Source organism: Cygnus olor, chromosome Z (genome assembly GCF_009769625.2).
Source record: "Cygnus olor isolate bCygOlo1 chromosome Z, bCygOlo1.pri.v2, whole genome shotgun sequence".
Taxonomy (NCBI): Eukaryota; Metazoa; Chordata; class Aves; order Anseriformes; family Anatidae; genus Cygnus; species Cygnus olor.
In genome coordinates, this window is record NC_049198.1 from 60126822 (window position 1) to 60151199 (window position 24378).

Consider the following 24378-nt stretch of genomic DNA (forward strand, 5'->3'; position numbering starts at 1 on the left):
GCAATGCCCTAGCAAACTAGATTTGCAAGGCAAGAATGTCTAGTGGATTGCAAGGAGCTTTATTCTTTTCTTCCTCACATGAACGACGTGTCTCTGGAGTCACTGCATCTTTGAGAAGTTGTAATGCAAACAAACTAGAAATCTTTGAGCCTCACACTGACAAACTGAGACAGATTTTTGCAGGTCATTTAATGAAATGTTTCTACATTTTTATTGCTTCTCCACTCCTGGATGGGGAAGATATGTGTAGCAAGATTGCTGCTACCAGGTTATCCTCTTTGAGGATTTGTAGTTTTTAGTCAGTTGAAGATATAAAAGGGCAGCTGTGCCATTAGTATCACTCCATTCTGTTGATTTAGTGTTAAATTGCATTCCTCTTTTTTAAATGGAGGGATGCACTAATAAGATTGTGTTCTAGTTCATTTTTTGAGGCAGTCTGTCCCCTGACATCTATAATTTCAGTCTTGCCTGGCATCTGCACACTGAAGGCTGATTTCAGATCTCTGAATTTAGTTTTCATTAGTTTTTTAAATGTTTTTCTTAACAAGCGAGGGTGAAGATCAAGAAGTAACTGGAGAATTTTCTGTATCTCGCATTGCAATGAATATCAGACAGGATGACAAGCCTGACACTTGAAAGTTTACTAGCAGTGGACACTGGTATTCACTCAGCCAAAGTATGGCTCATTCTTGCAAATTAGGATCAGGAATTGTTCTCAGCGTTATGCAATTTCTCATGGGGGTGGTGGTTGGGAGTTTTGCTGGAGATAGTTTGGCACTGATTTAAAAGAGATAGCAGTGAGAGAGGAGAACTGTGTTGGGCTTTTTTCTTTTTCATCAGATAGATTACCTACACCATATTTAAATTATTTGTGTCTTGTAGCTGTTTTTCTGTAGCAATAACAGAGAAAAAAGGATGCACATACAGCTTTGCTTTCTATGGATATCAGTCCAACTCTATTACCAGAACTAACTATAGTTGAAATAAAATAAAAATCATTTGCTGCTCTAAATTAGAAACAGAAAAAAAAATCTATTGTTATGCTGATACACTGATGTACTTGGCTCAAGGGGTTATTGCCATTGACATGCTGCAGACAAAAGATGACACATGCCATTGTGCTGCATAGCATATTGTACTCCAGTGGGCATGCTAATACAATGTTGCTCACGTTTGCATCATATGGCATTGGCGTAACACCAGACTCCCAAAATATTGAGTAAGGAGAACTCTGTACGTGCCAATAGATGGAACTTTCAAATTGTGTCATTGCTGCAGAACTGCTGATGAAAAAAATCATGGCTGGAAGTTTTAAAAAAAAATCTTTATGAAAAGCCATACACTTTATGGGTTTGGAACAGGGATCTGCCTTCTGGTAATGAGCCATGGAGACAAACAAGGTATGTCAGGAGACACAGGCTTTTGGTGGTGGTGCTGGAGAGGTCAGTGAGAGACAGCAAGCAGTATTGACTGTGGTAAGAATGGCATGCATTCTGTAGATGAGGTCTGTGGCAGGAAATTAATGATCTAAGCTGGTGAGCCATTACATACATTGTGCCAAGAATATGTCGTGGGGTTTTCTAAAGCTAGCTGAGAGAGCAGGAGCTGGATGTTCAGCTCTTGTAGACAGGGAATATTGCCAGAAAGGACCTTTTAACTGTTTCTAGTTCATTCCCAATCTCAGAACTGCCTGAAAAATTTCCTAGCAAAAATGTTGTTTTTCGTTGTTCTTTTTTTTTTTTTTTTGAGATGTTATAATCTTTCCTATTCACTCCCTTACTTAACCAACCGCAGGATCAAAAATGCCTAAACTATATTAATTTCAGAATTATTTCTTTTCTTCTTTCATCCATGAGACAAAGGGAAATTTTAATTTTCTCATTGCAGTGTAGTCCCTAGGCTAATTAAGTATCCCTGTAATTTCTGCCTCCCCCATTCACCCTGACCCTTTTGTTTCCAGGTGTTGTTACTCCTCTCTGAAAACTTTCCACTAATGCTAGTTTCTAAACAATGGTGCTACCAGCAGAATATTCCCATTAGTAAGGCTTTTACTCATGTAGGTTCCTTAATGACTCTTGACTATTAATACCCCTATTGTTACCTCATATGAAGCCTTATTGCAAAAGTATGAGTTGGTAAAGCCTCTTTGGTCTCAGTCACTCCATCCCCAGCTCCCTTCCTGCAAAGCTGCTGCACAGAGGTACTTCAGGTTGAATTTATGTCGTTGATTACTGCCACAGAAACATAATATTGTGCACAGATTATCTCCTTGATGTGTCAAGATCATTTAAAATGCTTTCTATCTGCCAAAGTGCAGGCAATCTCTTCCACTTCACCTATACAGAAGCTTATTAAGTGCACTGTCTACTCAAGGATTCTGATCATTAATGTGAAAACCCATTTGATATATTTTTGCAGTTTGATGGCGAGTCATTAAGAACTACTCAGAATATTGTTCTTCTAACAACTTTTGTATTTGTTTCATGGTACCCCCCACCGAAACTGTAGTTCTGTGGTACACTTAAAGATAGGTCATGAAGGACAGTCACCGTTCCTAAAGTAAGAGATAACGCATCTGCTGACTTTTGTCAATCTGCAAAGCTTGATGAGACTTTTTTAGCCTTTGAGGAGATTGTCTTGGCGGCCAATGTATTTTCCTTTGCTTGTGGTTTTTAGGTAATGCTAATTGGTGTCAGGAATGCTGGATACCTTGAGGTCTATTTCATCCCTGTTTTCTGTGATAGAAACCCAGTGCTGGCTAGATTGCTCTCTGGCACTCTGCTAGCCTTATAGAAGCCTGATGAATCCAGCCTACAGAGATTTATCACATAAAATTCAATTATTTGTGCTCCAGGAAAGAGCTGCACCAAAAAGATATATTGGGTTATTAGTGAAAAACATCTTTAGGGAAATGGAAAGAGGTTATTCAGGAATACATCTCATCCTTAAGTAGGGATCGATTCCATAGTAAAATTTTAGTTGTTTCCACTCCACCTTCTTATTAGTTGTATATCTTATGCTTCAGAAAAGTAAGTAACTTGCCAGTTTGCACTAGAATCCCTTAGCTCCCTTCTGCTCTGCTGTCATTTTTTTTCTACTTGCAAATCCACCAACAAATTTCCAGTGCCTTGACACTGAAGTCTTGAACCCAATACAGATTAAAGCGGACCCTATGGAGTTACAGGAGTCACTTGCACATCCTTGGTTCAGGCCTGGGTCTATGGCCACCTCTCTCGTTGCAGAGTTGAGATGTGGCATATTTCTGGGTGTCTTTTCAGAAGGAACAGTGGGCTGAAAGAGTGAGCTGGAAGCTATCTTTTAAAGACCAGTGTGCTGAGAGGTGCTGAAAACAGATGTAATACGTGTTTCTGCTCATGTGTGTCAGGATGAAGAAAAATACTGGGAAAAGTGTATAGAAGGGATAAACATATTTCTTCTGTTTCACCTGCATATAATAACTTTTGGTTGATGTCAGAGTTGCCTCCAGCCCAAGCTAGGGTTCATACCCACCCATCACCTATGGTGATTACTGTCCTGACAGAAGAAGAGCGTAGTACTCCTTAACACACATGGTTTAGAAGTTTCACTTTTGTCCCTACCAAAATTTAGCTTTTCATCAAGTAGTAGTTATAAAACAATGCCTTTTATGAAACTTCCTCAATGACTTTTACAATAATTGTTATTTAAAACTTAATAGTATGGGTAACAACGCCTAATACCTTATTGCCACGTTTCCCATTGCACAAGCACATATACCAAAAATACATGACAGTTATTTTACTATTTCTGTGAGACTTATACAGCAAGACTGGACTCCACAGAAGGTGGACAGAAGCAAAAATCAGTGTTCTGGGTGTGATATTTCTGGAATCTGAGTACTCTTTTATCGGTGTACTTGCCAATCCTGTATTCTTCTTTCAGTGAGAAACATAAATTGTGTCTCTCTTAAGGGGAAAATGGCAACTCCTCTGCTTCAGTAAACGTGAATTGTAGAATTTGTTATGCTATTTCTTGTTGTAATCAACAAACAAAACCATCTTTGGTATGAGAGGGTGGATATTCTCGAACAGTCTTAAGAAAACAGCCTTTGTGTGTGTGTGTCCAATGTTTCTTTGTCGTCCAAATGTTATGTTAAGTTTGTAGAACTTCCTCAGTAGCTTTGATCTTGCCTAAGGAAAGGCATTCTGGATTCCAGCTAGAATATTAAAATAGTCTCACATGTAATTTGTAAAACAATTTGTAATCTTTCATCCCTTATTCTGTAGATGTGAACATGCATACTGAAAACACGGGTTAGAGATGTGAACATTCAGACAAATACTGGTGATTAACAACACAAATACTGGCATTTAAGAAATGCTTTGTGGATAACCCTATATTGAATTTTTATGAAAAGCTGCATATTTCTGCCCTTTTCTCCTTTCACACACTCTTCCCAAATACAGAAATGTATCAAATTCATCTTGTACCTGAATGAAAATGTTTCATTTATCATGTAAGGAATCACAAGACCTCATTATTAATGTTTCAGTAAATATAATAGGGTTTTCACCATTCTGATGCAGACAGTGTTACTGCGGAGCTATGCTTGACTGCTGGGAAGGTGTCAGGGCAGTTCACCCCAAGAGTGAGTAATGCCTTTCTTGCTGATATTGCCGGTCTAGGCTGCTGAGCTGCGACTCCAACCTATGCCACAAGGATGCAACTTGCAAGAACCCCATTAGGGTTAGTCCTTGGCCTGAATCTTTTTCCATCTATGGCCTTAGTCAAGTCACAATATAATAAGAACTGCTTAAATACAGAGCTTCTGCTTACTGAAATATTTCTGCTTTGTTTCATGCCTGAACACACATATGTGAGGCACAGTCTGTTTTCCAGTCCTTCTCAGTTTAAGTAATATCATATATCTCTTAGAAGAGCATTACAGGATCGCATATGACTTTTGTTCATTGAGCTAGAGGGGTCTTAATTAGCCCAACCATTTGTGTAAAGGCTAGATTCTGCTCTGAGTTACCAACTCTGGAATGATTGCATTGTGTGAATGAAACACCTTTAGCAATGAACAAAACCTGTCCCAAGTTTCTATTCATTTCTAAAATATTTGGCAGCCTTTACAAAAATCTTAAAACTGAATAACCATCTTTAGCAATCTTGTGTTTAGAACCTTATTTTTTTTTGTTTGTTTTTGTATTTCAGCAGTATTAAATGAAATAATTTCACAGAAGGTGCAGAAATGTTTGTGAATAAATGCATTGTGGTAGCCTCTTTAGCTTGCAGCTGTATCAATGCAAAAAAAAAAAAAAAAAACTCAAGGAATACTTCAGATCCATTACAAAAAATTAATCCAAGTCTGAGAATGTCAGAAGAAATTCAGGTGTCGAATCCTTCTCAAGTCTAGTGCAAACCAGAGCTATGTTGTTTCAAAGGGACAGGGGAGAAAGGTAAATGTACTTGGAGAGACATGAATATTCAGTCTGTCCCAATATTAAATGCAAACTCCAGTCCACTTTTATATTCATGTGGCAGGGGATATGACTATCTCCCAGAACCCTACGGTGGCAAGTGTGTAGTGGGTTGTTCTGTCTGGATCAGGGCTTCCAATATGCTGTATTATGTATATGTATTAGGTATAACAGTTGTGGATTTTTTCAACTTTTTAAGAAAAAGAATCAATCTTAATAACTACATGTTCTACCAGACACTGCTCTAGTGTTCACATGCTTCAGAAATTTCTCAGACTATTATTAAAGGGCCGCAAATATATAATGAATTGAATCTTCCTACTAGTATGTCTACAATGCTGTCATCAAATGAGTCTGTTGATTATCCTAATACCTTCATTACATGTTAATACTTATGTATATGACGATTTCACTAACATCCTCTGTGCCTGCACTTAATGCTTTATATGGCTGAATATGAGGCGACAGTGTAATGCTTTATATGGCTGAATATGAGGTGACAGACTGTAAGAGTGATAAATAATGAAAGTATGAAACCCATGCTATTTAAGAGCAGGAGCCACAGATGTCTTGACTGCTGAGAAAACAGAACATTGCCTCTTAGAACTCATCTTAATTGTAAAAAATGTGCAGGTACCTCATGGGTATTCTGAAAGCTTGGCATGATGTAAAACTGCTTGCAGAACGGAGCCTGCTATGCAGAGAGGCTGTTGACTTCTCATCAGGGACAGCCCGATTGTGTTGAATGGGAAAGGAATGACAATTGTTGAACACTGTGTTTGTCTATTTGGAAATATTTATTCGTTTCACTATGTTATCAAATTAAATTCCAAACCATTTTAGTTTCCTTTTTAGTTTAGAAGGATGTCAAAAACCAACTCAGGGGCAAAAGTGCTCCATTTTCATCCCTTCAGAATGGCTTAGAGGAATGATAGACCACAATTACAGATCACATCTTCAAATATTTATCTGGCTTAGTGACTACAGCTTGGATGATACTGAGTTTAATCTATTTACAATTGATTGTATTTTTAGAGGAAAACATTTGGGGTCAAATCCAGCCTTAGTCATGAAAGGTACAGAACTCAATAGCTTAAATCAATGAGAACTATAAATTCTTATTATATGAAGAGGTAATGAATTATGCTTTCAAGTGTGTAGCCCTTCTTAAGGCTTAGCTCACAATGTGATTAATCATGTAGGTATGACAGGTAGGATTTCAACCATAACAGCCTGGCTAGCATGTCTAAGTATATACAAATAGTGGCGAGAAATGAAAGAGGAATGTTTCAGGCTGCAAAGTGGCTTTATGACCTTCACTAACGTAGGTATTCTTGTGAATTTACTGTAATGGGAAAGAGGGATTGGACTACCTGCATACCAGTGTAGCCAAGCTCTGCTTTCCGAAGTGCTAAGACTGTATATTGCACTAGAAACAAGTATCCCAAGTCTTGAGACACGAGCAACGTAACTGCACCACTTTCATGGCTTGCAGACTCACTGTGCTACTGGAAGGCAGGACAGGAGCTGGCCCCCATACAGAAAGATGCCTGTAGATGCTAAGGGAAAATTGAAATTACAACAGTCTTAAAACATGATGTAAAAACACTTCAGTTTTCATAAATCTATCGGAAACGTGGCTGGGAAGCAAGAAGTATTTCAGTGTGAATACCAGTTGAAGGCTCATGGCCAAGGCACACACAACACACATCTTGGTTGTTCCAGCTGTGTGCTGGGGCAAGAGTTTGACTGGGAGCAGACAAACGTGCTCAGAAATCATGAGGTAAGGAAGCACAGGGGGGCATAAAGCAGAAATGACATCTGTAGTTCTGAATAAATGGGATTTCTTCTTTTTGACCTTGTCTGGGGCATGGCAGGAAATGGAGCAGATATAAACAGAAAGATACAAGTTTTCCCCTCATCAAAGATACATATAGCAGAACAGAAGAGAAATTTTACTTCATCAGTATCTGTTCTAATGACTAGCAAAAATTCTTTTGCTAAATTTCTTCACTGACATGCAAGTCCCTGCAGTTACAACTGCCATGCTAAAGTGCAGCACTTGTAATTCCATGCATTGCAAATGCCTGTACCTCTGCCCTTAGTTATGCTGCTTTATTAGCCTGTGTCACCCTTGTTATTTGCAAAGAACTGCACAAGATGCTCCAGGTTTTTACATACTTCTGTCTGTTCATAAAACTTCATTAAGTAAACAGTTTCTTCATATGTGCCTGTGGTAGTGATGCCCTTGTTACTACACAATAGAAGTCATGAAAATTGTAGAGAAAAAGAAATGGGAGACATGCTTGATCAGTTTCACTGTGAGGACAAAGTTTGATTCTTGTACCCACAGGAAAGAAGACAGTGGTGATATATTCTACAGCTGATAATATAGAATCACAGAATCATAGAATCATTAAGGTTGGAAGAGACCTTCAAGATCATCTGGTCCAACCATCACCCTACCACCAATGTAACCCACTAAACCATGTCCCTAAGCACCACGTCCAACCTTTCCTTGAACACCCTCAGGGACGGTGACTCCACCACCTCCCTGGGCAACCCGTCCCAATGCCTGACTGCTCTTTCTGAGAAGAAATGTCTCCTCATTTCCAACCTAAATCTCCCCTGGCACAACTTGAGGCCATTCCCTCTAGACCTATCACTGGTTATCTGTGAGAAGAGGCTGACCCCCAGCTCCCCACACCTTCCTTTCAGGTAGTTGTAGAGAGCAATAAGGTCTCACCTGAGCCTCCTCTTCTCCAGACTAAACAACCCCAGTTCCCTCAGCCGCTCCTCATAGGACTTGTGTTCCAGGCCCTTCACCAGTTTTGTTTCCCTTCTCTGGACTCGCTCGAGCACTTCGATGTCCTTCTTGTAGTGAGGGGCCCAAAGCTGAACACAGCACTCGAGGTGTGGCCTCACCAGAGCTGAGTACAGGGGGACAATCACCTCCCTGGTCCTGCTGGCTACACTGTTCCTGATACAAGCCAGGATGCCACTGGCCTTCCTGGCCACCTGGACACACTGCTGGTTCATGTTCAGGTGAGCATTGATCAGCACCCTCAGATCCTTCTCGTCTATTACATGCATAGTCAGTAATTAATAATATGTATGTTCAAGTTAATAATTTTCATTTACTTTGAATGCATTTGCTGTAATTGCTTAAAAAAAAAAAAAAAGGAATTCTTAAGTTCATTCTGGTCCAGTGACTCTTGCTTTCTGTGTAAACGGTGGCCTGGCCTCAGGGTGAAAGCCTGAGGATGCCATCTGTCCTCAGGCCTTGCTTAGCCTACGGCACGGTGACTGGGGCTTTCCTTCAGAATTACCTTAAACAGTGGAGGCACTGAATCCAAGTCCTGGAAAAAAATGTTTTAAATTGCATTTTTATGTCTATTCTTGTTAGCTCTTTTTATCCAAAGAAGAGAAGCTCTTTCCTCCTCTGAAAGGCAATTCCAGATCATGAATGACAACTGAAGAGTATCTTGATTAAGGCAAAAGCCTTGGAGAGCAGTGAGACTTAGGTCATTTTTACACAAATGGGGTCGGAGAGAATTGGGCTTCCTTCTTCTGCTCACTATGAGACCATAAGTGCATGGAACAAAGATGTGCGACAAACTCAGCTGGACAAGTAATTTGTGTTTTCTAGTTCAAAGTAGTGTGCTCTGAACAATTCAATTTGTTGTATTCAATTTGTATCTATTTCCTTAGCAGACCTACAAATCTCAGAAAGAAAAAAAAAGTAGTTAGAAGAATGAATATAGTCAAATGCAATTACTTAAAATTTGACTCTGGGGGTTTTACATCAGCAAAGACAGAACCATTGTAGCTTGAGTTCAATAAACTTATAAACTTATTTTTACAAAACTCTAAAGCTTTGCTGATGAATCATAAATAAGAGACCTCACATGAACCGTGGATATTCTGTCTTTTATTTCTTTTTAGGGACCATTCACATGGGAGATGTAGGCAGATTCTGTATCTATGGAGCAATGCAGGAATGTGAAGAGATGGCAACACAAGAGAGATGAGGACTGCAGCTGTGATTTGCTGCTGTATAGACACCTAAATACATGAGATGTGAGGGCTTTTTATACATGCTCTTCTCCTTGTCCACTTGTAAGCAACTTGCAAAAGATGGTAAGTATTTACAAGGACAAACTTTCTTCTGGGAGCTCTTCTGGGGCCTGCTCTGAGCAGAGGCCTCAGTGTGTCTTCCTCTACTGACTGCATGCAGAATCTCTTCTTTCCAGACCAAGTGTCCTTTGTGACTGTCCCGTTCTTCCCTAGACCAGTTATAACACTGCATCATTCAAAAAAGAACTGAGGTACATAAAATGAGAGCAGCGGGCACCTCTAAACACTCCCTAGGAATCAGTGTTGCTCAGCCTCTGTCTAATCTTTGTGGGACCTAATCCACAATCATGTTAGCTTTTGTCTCTAAGAGTTTCCTATACCTGGAAGCAGTGCTTTATCATTGCTGAACCATTAACACATAATCTCACTTGGATACAGAAGCTAGATGTCCTTCGGTCTCCTTGAGGCAGTGGTCCACTGGCTTTCCTACAGCACATACTATGCAAAATCTAGAGGACTGTGGTTTTCATGAAATGTAACCGCAGACATCACTTTCTTCAAAACACAGCTAGAAGCAGAGATGGAGGAGATGCTTCTGGACTGATACAGGACAAATATCAGAGTCCTGGGCATTAGGAGTGCCCTCCTCACTGAATGCTGAGCCAGTAGGCAGCACTGACACACTCCTTTTCTTTTTCCTGAAAGACTTTTTTCAACACTATGGCAAGGGAGAGATACAGACAGTGAAAGAGCAGTTTGGGATGTTTTCCAAAAGGTAGGAGATGATTTTCTAATTCCAAGACTATGGTGCAGACGGGAAGATGCTGCTCCTCTGTCTGGCTTTCTTTTACATAGGCATTTCTATCTGGGAGAGGTTTCAGGCTTTGACTTCAAAGTGGAGAGAGGAGCACACCTCTGATGCTTACTAACCTGGGGGAGAGACCACACGTGAAGTGCCTTTTTACACTTGTGTTTCCCTGTAAGGTGCCTCTTCTAAATCCTGTTCGGAAGTATGGGAAGCTTACAGTTGGATTCTGCTGCCTAAAAGTTTTTGACAGCACTTTGTCACCACAGTTGTTTTATCATGTAGTGTGCTAAAAGCAACAGTTACAGAGAGGGTAGAGTACCTGATATTACTGTACATAGTGGTTTGGTCCAGCCATCTATTGAAACTTTTTTTTTTTTATTCATGTACTCTAGTAGGCATTTGATCCTACTGAATATTTGATTTTGAAGTGAAGAATCGGACTTACATACTTCAGAAAACAGACAACTAAAAGGTAGGCTAAAACAAAATTCTGAGTGATTTTATACAGGGATTGATATTTCACCTTGCAACAACTGCAATTATACAATAAAAATAGGAAGACCAATATTTTCATAAGCTTTCAATGATTTTGGAACCACTGCTTTTGGTACTCAGCCTCATACATTTACAGGGCTGGATAGTTGAGACTGGATTCTAGCACCTTCTGAAGTGTACACCTTTTTACAGTGGCAAGTATATCCATGAAAAAAATAGGCAGCCAAATTTTTAAGCCACTTGAGAGAAAAACGTGGCTTAACTGATACAGCGATATTGGGTGCTTCAGCAAAGTTTCTTTATATAGGAGCACTACACTTAGAATGTAGACTGATGAATTAAGCGAATGAACAAAGGTATGGTTATATATATAATGGGATAGAAAACATACTGTATCATGGCAGCTCTCTGTTTAGGAAGAGATTACCCAGTTCTCTGATGCCTCAGTAATTTTTGATTCCACTCCACCAAATTAAAATCAAAGCTTTTGCAACTCATCTGCAAAATACAAATACTTATTGGAAGCAGTATAGAAGTAGAAGGCTGTCTTTTCAGCAATACTGAATGCTGCAAAAAGCTGTAACTAAATCTAAAATAGATCCTTTTTTTTTTTTTTTTTTTTTGTGCGTGTGTGTTTGGCTTAGCCATATGAGAGAGTACAGTAAAACAAAGAGTTTACAAAACAATGTCCTATATATTTATAGATTGGATATAAATAGTCTAGCTGCAAATGTTGAAGTTCAATTTCTTCATTTCTCCTTTATTTTTCTTAGATTTATAAGGTTACAAGATGAGCACAATTCTTTTTGTGCTCCTAATGCTGCTCCTGTTAGATGAAAGAGAGAATTCAAAGGAGAAATTAATATACAAAGTGGATTTGGCTTATGTTTCATTAACTGAGTATCTCCACTACAGAAGTTCTTCTCTTTTGGTAAGATCAGCATTTCTCAGGATTGTTCCTCTTTTTCTCTTCCACTATCAATAATCCTTCTACATCTTCTCTGTTAATGTAATTGAATTTAATATTGTCAGCTAAAACTGATTCACAAATCCACTTTACTGAAGGAGGTAGTCTGCAATGGAAAAGGAGCAAATTCCTAAAACATGAGACTTCCCTTACCGCCCCCCCCAAGGCAAACTAACATTAGGCATAAGATTCCTTTTGGGAATGTGATGAAAAATGCTGCATTAAGATTATTGATCAGCTGTCAGTGACTTAAAGATCCCATCTCCTTTAAAACAAAACAAAACAACAACAACAATGAACAAAAACAAATAAACAAATGTAAAAAACAAACCACAATCAGCCTTCAATTGCATATAGTTATGTATAAAACTCAAGCTATTGCAACTCTGTGCAAATAGGGTGACAGGAAAAGGAAGAAATAAATGTACTGTACAAAACATGATTCTGCGTATCATCCTTGATAAAGCAATTGCTTTTGATAAAAGTCAGTTCATTTTTCACTTTAAAATCTGGTTGCTCTGATTATTCAGCTAACTTATTGATGTGAAGAGTCTTCCTCCAAAACCAGAATTTTTTTTTTTCAGGATTTAGTTCCCTGAAGTTTGCTGGGCGACTCTCTCCCTTTGTCCACTGACTAGTCACTGAACTTTGTTTCTGTGACTGTGAAGCTACCTAGCCATCTTAGGAGAGGTATTCCTGCCACATGACTCACACCCTCAAAATACAAGTACATTATATTTTAGTGCAAAGTTTGTTAATATTCAGCTACTTTTATTTAATTTACTTGCAGTAGGGCCTTAGTGGAAGAGCAGATAAGACTATCAGGGCTGCTATGCATTCTCTTAGTACTTATTAATGTAATCTTAGATATGCAGAAAAACAAAAACACAAAACAAAAAACAACAACAAAAAACTGTTAGAATTAATGTTTGAAATGTTTTGTTGCAGTGACTCACTATTCTGCCTCAGTAAACAAAATGATTTAGTAAATATTAGTGGTGTGGCCTTACCACATAACAGTCTATTTTAATGCTTAAGGAAAATTATACAGAGGGGAAAAGAAGTAATGATTATTTACCACAAAGAGAACTTGATTTCAGGTTCCCGCTGAATTGCCTTTTGAAAATCCAAATGTATTAAATATTTCTGCTTTCTTAACACACTTGTGTTCATTTTTTTCAAGGAAATCCAACTAATTCTTAGATATGGCTCCTCCTTAAGGGCAAGAAAAAATATTGATTCTTCCCTAGAACCATAGTGATCCATGTATGTATTACTTCCATCTTCTATTATAGTTTTCACTCACTTTTGCTATCCAGACAGCAGGTTTACTGGTCTGTAGCATTGCTTATCTTCCTAGGAACCTTGGCATCATATTGGCCATTTCCCAGCTATATTGTGTTGATGCAGTCTTAAGCAAGGGTTTACATATTCTGCTGTTTCTAATTCCGTTATTTCATCTTGAATATCCAGGTGCATACAGAAATACCGACCAATTAATCCCTCCTTTATTTGTGTTCCCCATATCCTCTTTTACTGAGAAAGCAGTAAGTAGGGGGTAGGTATTCAAAATGTCAGTCTTGATCACTTCTTTTGGGGGGACTTATTAAAATGCATAAGATCAGGATTCATGGCTTCAAGGCCTTGGTTTTGGGGGTGCCCAGGACTAGAAACTTGCACGTAATGTTAGGGTAGGCCCCAACCTTATGTCTATGCCTGTCAAGAAACAATCAGTTGATCTTCAGTATTTCTCCTACCGCTCTTACCATCACAGCAAACTGCAATAGGCGTTTTTATAACTCACTACCCAGTTTTTCTCCTCCCCTTATGCCCTCTTTAGAAACAGAGGTGCCACTACCCCAAAATTCACTTATTAAATAATCCTAAGGGCTACGAATGTCCGCTGGCATAGGAGACACCTGTCTCTTCTGTGTGATGAAATCTTAAATCCCTCTGAGCTGAATTCTCTAATTGACAGAATATAGGGTAAGGTTTTCTCTATTACTCTTACTGTTGAACAGAATAATTAAATAGCCATTGCAAAGCTCTACAGACTAATGGCTGAGGAAGTCACTTGGGATTTTGAAGCCTGGATTTCAGTCCCAGTACTAATGCATGTTTAAAGTATATTCTATTAAGAGTCCCATTTCAGAAAACCCTCTGGGTTAGTGGCTACAGCACTGAGCTGAAAGATGCACATTAAAGCTCATCAAGCAGAGGAATATATTGACCCTCTTTGTTCTGCATCTTGGGTGTGTGCTGAGCAGACAAAGTATGCACAGGCATCACAGCATCCTCTTCTTCCCTTTTCCACCACCCCTGCATTTTGTAGAGAGTGGTGATGAATATTGTACCCCAGGAAACAGTTTGGATCTGGGAGTCTATCCAGTGTACTCTGTATTGGCATCTTCTGTAAAGTGCTGTGATCCTTCAGATGGAAGTTGTCTACTGGCTAAATCAGGTTCCCATGTTTCTGCTCAATGTCCCAGTTTGATGACTAACTCTTTGTGATGAGCCACAACAAAGCCTCCACTCTCCATTAGACTTTCTCAATGGCCATATGGGACCATTAAAGGGCAAGTGAGTCTTGCTGACCACTCTTTGGTTCTCCAGTCGATGAATCAGCTTATGGAAGGGAATCAGGGAACCTTGGTTGGTGTGATATTGCTGCTGGTGCACTGTTGTGCAATTCAGTACCTGGTCTTCTTTGAGCCTCAGCACAACACAACATACTGGGACCCACAACAGAAGGGTCCTCCAAGAGACCAGGCAAGGCAGACAGCTGTTTAATTTCCTCTGTTTCTAGTTGTAATCTGCAAGTAAAGGTTATGGATTATATTAGCTGCCTAGATGAAGGAGAACAGTTATAGTGCTGAGAAATACAGCGTTTAATTCTGTTGTTGATGTGGTGCAGAGTTTTTAAACTCTTGTTCTTGTTGCAGAGGTTAAATGATGCTCTCTGGTGCAGAATGGGCATTTAGTAGGAAGGAATTTCACTAGTTAAACATTTTAGTGTTAAATCATTTATGCTCTAGAGTAACAGAGTTCACCTTTTTGCACTATTATTGTAGAGACGTACTCAGGTGAGAGAGAATTAAAAAATCCTGATTAAGAAATCCATCTGCTAGGGTCTAGAACACAAACCCTATGAGGAGCGGCTGAGGGAACTGGGGTCTGGAGAAGAGGAGGCTCAGGGGAGACCTTATTGCTCTCTGCAACTACCTGAAAGGAAGGTGTGGGGAGCTGGGGGTCAGCCTCTTCTCGCAGATAATCAGTGATAGGTCTAGAGGGAATGGCCTCAAGCTGCACCAGGGGAGGTTTGGGTTGGAAATGAGGAGGCATTTCTTCTCAGAAAGAGCAGTCAGGCATTGGGATGGGTTGCCCAGGGAGGTGGTGGAGTCACCGTCCCTGGGGGTGTTCAAGGAAAGGTTGGACATGGTGCTTAGGGATGTGGTTTAGTGGGTTACATTGGTGGTAGGGGGATGGTTGGATCAGATGATCTTGGAGGTCTTCTCCAACCTTAATGGTTCTGCGATTCTCTGGAACTGGTAACTTATACTATGAAAGCTACTGAGCAGCTGTTTGAAGCAGGCAACTCTTGAAATGAGACAGGGTGTCCAAGAATACATATTGTGTATGTTTCTACTTTTAGTGAGCATCTTTTCAAATTAATTTCTAAAACCAAGTAAATACAGATTCAAATATAAGATTGGGAAGTATTGTTGAGCTCCCAGTGTAGATTCTCTTCCAACAGTTTCTTCGTTTGCCATGGTATTTTGTGTTTCACTCATTTGCCATTTCTCAAGTTTCAGGATTTTGACGCATCTCCATCCCAGTTCACTTAGTGCTAAACTGTATCACTGGAAAAAACTGACTGGAGACTGGCAATTTGGTGGCCAAAAATGACCCCCCAAAAGTTCACTCCTGAAACTGAAGGATGGCAGGTATTCAGAGAAAATGAAGACAATACAAAAAGATTTTTTAACAGATGTTATAAAAGTGCTGATTTTCTCTTTGCTAAAGGAGAGTAATTTTACTTAGCTTGTTGTGAAAAATGCATGTTTATGTCTATGATGGACTGGGAATGGTACTGCTATAAATATTATTGCTATATGCAGTAGCTATGGAAAAAAAAGCACAGCTAATTTATGATTATTCATTGCTATTATTTATTTATTTGGAGCTAAATACCTATTGTTAAACATCTAAAAATTCATCAGTGACCTTATTCTTTCATTTTATTTTAGTTTGCTAAAACAAGAGGGATTCTCTTTATCGAAATGGATGCACATGGATTACTGCCTAGCACAAAAAAAAAAAAATCTAGATTTACACGAAATTGTTATCAGGTAGTTCTTCTATTTTTGGAAAGTCCTAAGTGGTGCCAGACAGCTATATAAACCTAAATTAAGGATTCGTGCTCTGTAAGAAGTAGAAATGGTCTTTTTATGTTTTGAATCTCCTTGCCTGTTTCATTCATTCATATATAACTGAGAACACACAGAAGAACACGTTTATTTCATAAACATATTTATGCAATCTCTTCATGCAGAAATATGAAATTTCTGCAGCAGGTGAACAAACCCAATGATACTGTGCACAGTTCTTTGACTGTTAGATACAAATTTCTTAGTGTTCTCCCTGAAAGTTCTTCTCATTTAGCATGTCTTATTGGTGTCCATGCTCGTATAGCTACTGGGAAAGTACTTTCCACTTTTCCATTACCTCTGATTGAAATACTTATTGCCTCTTTTCATATATTTTGTTTGACCCTTAATTAGCATAATTCAAATAATCTATTTTAATATGATGTTTGTATTTTTTTAATACTCTTATTGCAATGCTACAAGAGAATGAAAGCGACTATAAAAAATAGCTGTCCTCAATCTAACCTACTGATTATTCTAATGCTTTCCGCTCAGATGGTTCACTAAGCACATGCCCAGTATCCATTTTCTACATAACCTGATGAAAAACATTGTTATGTTTACATTATTATATAAAAAGGCTTTATATCCAGGGAAGTGACTCATGTTTTCTTGCGCTGGCACTGTGCCACTTCTTTAGATCCGGACTACTTGCCCTCCTCTTCTGCCTAGTACCAAAAGATAAAAGCTTGTACTAGAACTAAGAAAGGGTTCTGTTAGTAGTGTAGTAATTGGCTTAGTTTTCAGAATTGCTAAACAGCTAATCCAATAGTCATTTTGGCAAAATAAATCAGCTAAGAAATTCCTAAGATTTAGTGTGCTAAGATTTAGCACACTACTTCTAACAGTCTGATATAACTTGCTGAGTGCTTAACCCATATTCTTCACAGGTATAGCACAATAGACTGTCCCCTTGACTCTACTGGTCTGTTACACATATATTTAGAAAAACCTGAACATTCAAAAGTCTCCTGAAAAGTAAACGAAGTTAATCTTTGTACATGACTTAACAAGGATAAACGGTGTTAGGGTGGACCAGTAATTACGAATTATGAATAATTACGAATTATTGGCTTAAACAAATGTTATAAAGCTGGGAATCCTGGGAAGCTATTGCTTTAATGGACATAATAATAAAACGAATAATGACAAATAAATAAACAATTTTTAGTCTTCTCATACAAAGTCACCTAATGTAGGAATATTGCCTGTCACCGCAGGTAGCTCAGTGAAACGCTTCAATATGCAGTCACAACTGGAGATGCATAAGTAACAGGATGAAGAATAACCATGAGAACAGTTTAATGACTTTTAACTGAAGGCAATGCTGCAGCATTCTTCTCTGAAGTGCTGCACTGTGACATTTCCTTTCAAGAAGGGCAGTTTAGTGCTAAAGTAGGCTGGGAAAAGGTTAATTTTCATTGGTAAGGGACAGAAAACACTTGTGAGAAAACACTACATGCCCATCTCACTTCTTAGCTTTTCTGAGTGGTCTTCTAAATATTTACAACCCACAATGTTAAATAAAAGGACCTAGAAATAATATATGCTATATATAAAAAAAAAAAAGAGAACAGGATTTCTGTCCTCTCTTTTACTAGAAAAGTTACTGGTAAGTACATGAAATTTCAGAAATGAGAATATTCAAAATTTATAATGGGGTTCTTTTCCATAAAATGCAAACCTTTTCAGATTACTGTCCTGGTAAACCTGAGTTTTCAAGTGAGAGAGATTAAATGGCATCTTGGGTATCAATTTAGATTTATATCTGGCATTTAAAAGAAGAGATCTCATAAGGGAGATCAGACCTATTATCTCATAGCCATCGCTGCCAAAGCTATTAGGAAGCAGGCTGAGATCAGATGGGCAGGCCCTCCGAGGCCTGCTGCGCAGCGGGGAGCGCTGGGAGGGGGCCCCAGCAGCAGAGCTCTGCTTGTCCCCATAAGCAGCATCTGATAAGTAGCACCGTCTAAGCCTTCCGCAATGGCCACCAGGCTTCTCTGACCCAGGTCATTTAAAGTCAGCTTGAATGTGTCCCCGCTGCCCTGCCCTCATAATACTGGTGTATGAAGCAGATTACCCCTCTATCTACTGCTGCCTCCTCAGCCCTCCTTAGCCTACAGAGTCCCTGGTTGGCCCCTGCGGGGACAGATACTCGTCTAATCCTGGGTCCTGGGCACAGGCTACAAGGAGGAGCAGTCCCGGAGCTCACGGGCCTTATCTGCCATACTGAGCACAAGACGAGGGTGCTGCAGCCATCTCCTGAGGACACAGACCATTTGCAATGATGATGAGTTCTCTGGTAGAACTGCTCTTTAAAAGTGCATGTATCTTACACCAGCTAGCCAACTTTTGCTGTTCAGGAGTTAGGCCAAAATGATATTTCATATTCTACAAGGATAAAATCTCTTCCCAGAATTTGTCATTGGCATTTAATTACTGACATTCTTGCTTTTTAAGAAATTCAGTGCTGGTGGCACATCAAATTTAGACAAATTCTTTTGTACGTGTATTGTATGATGGCCAAAACATCACCTCTCATTTTTGTAATTACACTTTTCAATTCCTATATCTCAGTTTCTCTCTCTCTCTGTAAACATCTGCTGTCACTTCTATTTTGGAATTGCAGCTTTTTTTTTTTTTTCTTTTATCCCCCATTTTCATGCTTTCCATCTCACATAGCTCATCTCTACAGTTTCAGTATTCCTTCATAGTGACTGCTGTCTTGTTTTCATTTCTAGCTCTGTTGTCATGTATTACTTTTACACTGCAGGTCAGAGACTAATGAGCAATACTGATCCACTTGAATTGCTTTTAACTACTTACAAAAATATTATTTGTGAGCTTACTAGCGGGCATTATCATGCAAGTTCACACTTTACCTCATACAAGATGTAAGTGCCAATTCTTCCTCCAGTTTGAGAACCGTGTATCCATTTTCACTGTTTTAGCACCTCTCACTTTCCAGTCTATTTGCAGTCCTGAAGTTACAGGTGCTCTTGCAGACACAAATGTATCGGCAGAATTTGTGCCTGCAATACAGCAGCCACCTTTCTGCAAATGCATGCCACTGTGTTTCATGAGAAAATCACACCTGTAATTTCACAAGATGTATGTTTACATCCGCAAAGGGATACTTCTGTACAAGGACATGAACAAAGATCCCTTGGCACCTGCATTTGGTCTGTGTAAATACTTGCCTGTAGAAACAGAAATATTACACTTGAAACAGAGTTGAACAAGTTGAAAGGAGTAAAACTCTGTGGATAATTTATTTTTCAGCCAGAGAATTAGGAAGTTTAGATTCTGATCAAAACAGAGTCAGGACTTCCTTTTGATTGTTGATGGGTTCGAACCAAAAACCATGTAGTATCACACAGTAGTAATAAAATACTACTAGTACTACTACTACTACTATTAAATAATAATAATGATAATTTGCCCCATCCCTCTACTACATTAGAGCTTGATTTTTAGAGCCCACTCTCTCAGATGGAGTATGTGTGCCAGTCTATCTAGGCTGACGGAAAGGAAGATCATGTTTTCTTCCCTACCATGTATATGTGGAGAAGAAGCACCCAGGACCACCTAGCTGACATTTAAGAAGAGAACACAATGGCTGATGGTGTTTAAAAGTAAACGCTTAGGCTCCTACTCCACGAAAAGAGAGTTCCAGGCTACAAAACCTGAATAGGAGATTCATGTTGGTCTTGAAGAAGCATTCCTATCCTCAGTTTGTATTCCTGACTAGCACAGTCTCTGCATACTGGTTTGTTCATCCCTCTAATTCATGTGCTTGGATGCTGTAGTGGTGCCTAGAATTGAGGTGTGTGAAGGCAGATGTAGATGTTACATCTACATCCTTCGGGAAAATACTGTCTGGCTGAACAGCAGAACTGTGTCCTCAAAAAGAATCTGTCTGCATTACTGAGTAGCATGGGACAGAGAATTCAACAACTTGCTGCTCTCAACACTGTCGGACATCTGCACTGCCATTTACAAGGCAATACAGAGAGATCTCTTACCTATGTAGGTCATTTGTTCTGCAGTAATGATCACAAAAGGGACAATGTATTCCTCCATGTCTATGGGTATCTTTCTTATCCAGAGAAGAGGTTTCAATGCAATCGAAAAACTTGCTTTATTCAGACCTGCTTGAACACTGATACATTTTTAATATTGGGAAAATTAGTCTAAGAACTTCTAGGACATGCTCTATAATAGTTAGAGCAGAGATTTCCTAATTAAATCTAGATCTTTCCATTTTACTCATTATTTTGATCTTCCAAAAAGATGAAGAATCTAAAATGGTTGTCAGAAGTGAAGAAACCATTTTTTTTGTATATTTCCTGTCTCGACTACTTGAATGTAGTTCCTCTGCAGAGAATACATTTTGAATGTGTTTAGTTGTAGACAGAATGACAAAAGTTAGTTTTTCTTTAGAGAAATTGTCTGTTTATCCTAACTTTTTTAAGCAATCTAGTGTCACTTGTATTTTAAAATGTAACTCTACCAATACAAGAGATACTAATCTTGTAAGCTGGGTTGCTGAGGTGTCTGTTACCCAGCTGAAATGTTGGAAGTTTAATTCTTTAGAAACGTCTTCTGAATGGGGCAAGATTTTATGGGTTATGTGAAAAGTCTTAATCCCTATCTTTTTACACTTTTTTTTAAATTAGAACTTTCTAGTCTTTTCCTCAAAAAACACATTTAATTTTTGGTTGAGTAGTATGGAAAAATAGGGAACAAAGGAGAGAAGTGAGAAGAAGTACACTCCTGAGAACAAATATTTTGTAAAACTTTCTGCACCTTTTTGGAATATCACTTCAAGCAGTGGTTCAGTTGCCAAGCTTATCAAACCAGAGCCAGCTTGAAGTTGAGATTTCCTTAATAACCACCTCCTTTGACACCAGCTGAGCAGCAGAGTTCTCCCCCGTCTTCCATGCTCTGACCTGGCAGGGCTGATTTCTGCAAACAGGACCACTACATGAACTTATATTTAAATGTGTTCTGACTGTATCCAAAAGGCTTTAGGTATGATAGTGACAACAACAAGCAAACAGAATTATGGGATTTGAATGTGCTGTAGAAGTTGCGAAGTCTTTCCATGAATCAGAACTGCAAAAACAAAAAAGCCCCCAGAAAACACAACCAAGTAAGCAACTTTCCAGTTCCTGTTTTGATTTCGGAAGATTGCTGACTGTAAGAACCAACAGTGGATTTAAGCTTTGAAAGCAACCATATATGCCACACATTTACAATCTGGTAAAAGCAAAGTCCATCTTTCACATTTCATAGACTAGTAGAGGATCATGTTATTAAGAAAACTAGTATGAACTTTCCAAATATAACACCACTGCAAATCCATAGTAACTACTTTCTGATGGTAAAATGGAAGCACTGATGATAAAGTACCAATGCAAAAACTTATTTAGTATTTTTCAAATATGGGCAAATGAAATGTAGTTATTTAGAATCAATTGCTACATGAGTTAGAAGTGACATATTTTATGGAGATGAAAAGCACAGCTAACATCAATTTGTGCACTGCCAGCTTTGCAAGGTGCAATCTTATAGTTAGATGCAAGCACTCTCACTGGTCTTAATGGATTGAAATTTTTCAAATACAGGATTCTATGAAGTTAAAAGTAAGCTTACACACTTGCTAACCCCCACACACTTGAAGTCACTCTCTGTATTTGCATAGGCTGAAATAGAAACAGCGCATGATCTTGTAATTTCAGTAACTGTGCTGAGTTAAAGGTCTGTTTCAAAACTGCAGTCAGATTAAAAATAATGTAATAGTCACCTGCTGAGCACCTGCAATGGCCATGAAAGATAGTATTAACACTGATACAATTAGCTAGATGAGAAATTCCTTGTAGGTGGCAATATCTCCATAATGAGAAAAAAAAAAAAAAAAGGAAAAAAAAAGTGGGGACGAGAAAGAAAAGTCATTAAGCTTGTGTGACCTCAAAGTACTATAATAATATCCAAAAAGGGTGGAGAACTGACTTAAGGAAAAAACACTTTTCCTAGCTGCTTTGTGGATCCCTTCCTACATTTTTAATGTTTAATAGTACTAATATATATACTTTTTAATTTAAAAAGAAAAAGCCCATCCCTTGAGGTTCCCTTGACTGGAGGAAAGGCATGTAGCAATTCTATGCATTTCTTAAGCAGCACTTCTTAAGCAGCACCCCCAAGAATTACGGCGTACATACTTTTGAAAATCTGTTGGTTATCCAAAATGTCCCCTGTAACAGGTGAAGGTTTTGAACTGGAATGAATCTGCATTTCTGCTAGTGATACACTGGAGGAGCAGAAGAACATGCAGACTAGTGGAAGAGTATAAAATCAAAAGCAGAAGCTGTAAAGTATGTTTCCTTCTGATATGTTGGTATATACTGCAAGGAATCATCATGCGGTATTTCTTCTCCTTCTCCTGCTATTGTGGCATGTTATCAGAAGGCCTCTGGAATCAGCAGAGGTGCAGCAGGGGTGGGATGCCAGCTCACCATCACAACTGTGTGATGGAAGCTGCTGGGTGAATGTCAGAGCCATCTGGTGGGTAAAGCCCTGCCAGATGGTATGTGAAAGGTAAGTTACACATGTGGCTCATGCGGGTAGTTCACATCTCATCGCCTTGGCAGCTGAACTGCGGTTGTTTTGCTGTGGCCTCACAAAGCATTTTTAGAACTGCATGGGTACCTCTGAATGATTTTCTGATACCCTATTGCTATCTGCGTTACCTCTGTTTATCTTACTGTGACTCTGCTTCCACTTGAAAGGCATCTGCTGTGTGTACGCTCAGCTATGTGCCCGCTTGTTTCTTGCAAACCAAACGAGACTGTTTCCTTTAGTGCTTTCTAGAAACTCCTTATGCAGGACACACTCTGAGTGCAAAATACTGATACAAAATGGAATTTCCTAGCTTTTTTTCATTCATTTTGTTTCCTTCTTCTTAATATATTCCTATATCCTTTGACATTTTTATGAGTGCAGAATCCTCCGTGATTTTAACAGGAGTCTGGCATGTATGGGGGCAATAGGATAGCAGCCAAAATAGCTTTCTAATACCTGTTATTGTAGCCTGTAGGTGTTGTATCTTCACTGGATGTTATGTGAGCTTTTGAAACCACTAGCCATTAGCTGTCACTTCAAATATTTCATAGTGTTTTTTCCCTCTCAAAAATCTAATTTTTCCTGTGTCTGCTGAGCTTCCTGTCCTGCTACTAATAGTTTTGTTCCACAGAATTTATTTTCTTCTTGCAGTTAGTGGGTTTAGAAAAAAATATCTGTTCTCCAAACATCTCCAATCATCATAATTACTGCATGAGATCTGCAGGAATTGTCTCTTACTTTATACAAAGGTGCATGTGCAAGCATGCACACAGATGCACATATAAGTGTAAAAACAGCCTCTTCGGCAAAACAGCAGCAGGACCTACGATAATCAGTAAGATCAGTAAGAAGAGCAGTTCCATCCAGTGTATAACAAAAAGGTAGAAAAAAAACCAAAGCCCCCAAGCCCAAACAGATAACGTTTGGTTCACTGTTACTGTTTTAGTATGTTTCAGTAGTTCTGAGCTGCCCATGCTAATTTATTTGTGATGTAAGTGAATATATAGCAATTCAATTCAAGTGAAGAATATGTTATATTTCTGCAATTAATTACATTCATTTCTAAAAGTGAACTTTAAAAATACTTTAAAAGGGAATATGCTAGATTAAATAACATCTTTTTATCTCAGCTCATTTGCCAATGTCATAGAGAGGAAGGTTTACCTCCCTAGATATGAAGAAGCAAATTCTCACCAGTTCTTACTGTAGACCTTGAGACTGTGATATCCCAGGTTGTACAATGGAACTGAAATAAAACCTCCGGCAGATTAGTTTTATAACATGCTGTGTGATTAGTATGACCTCTTGTGTTAAATGCAGGAATATTCATTTGTTTATTTGCATAATGAAACAATCAAGCAAACAGATGAGATATCCAAAAGCTAGTAGCAGCAGTGTGCCCTTGCCGGTTCTACATATGAAAGGGATATCAACAGGAGATATATTAAAATTGGGATTTGTAATTGTTATGTACGAATTAGAAAAATAAACGCAATCATTTCCCCATGCAGAACACAA

The 24378-nt window shown here is 38.8% G+C and overlaps 1 protein-coding gene across 1 annotated transcript in view; it reads left to right on the forward strand.

Annotated features, from left to right (window-relative positions):
• KCNN2 (potassium calcium-activated channel subfamily N member 2) overlaps positions 1-24378 on the forward strand; it is a 131712-nt gene that overhangs the window by 28286 nt on the left and 79048 nt on the right. The window lies entirely within an intron of this gene.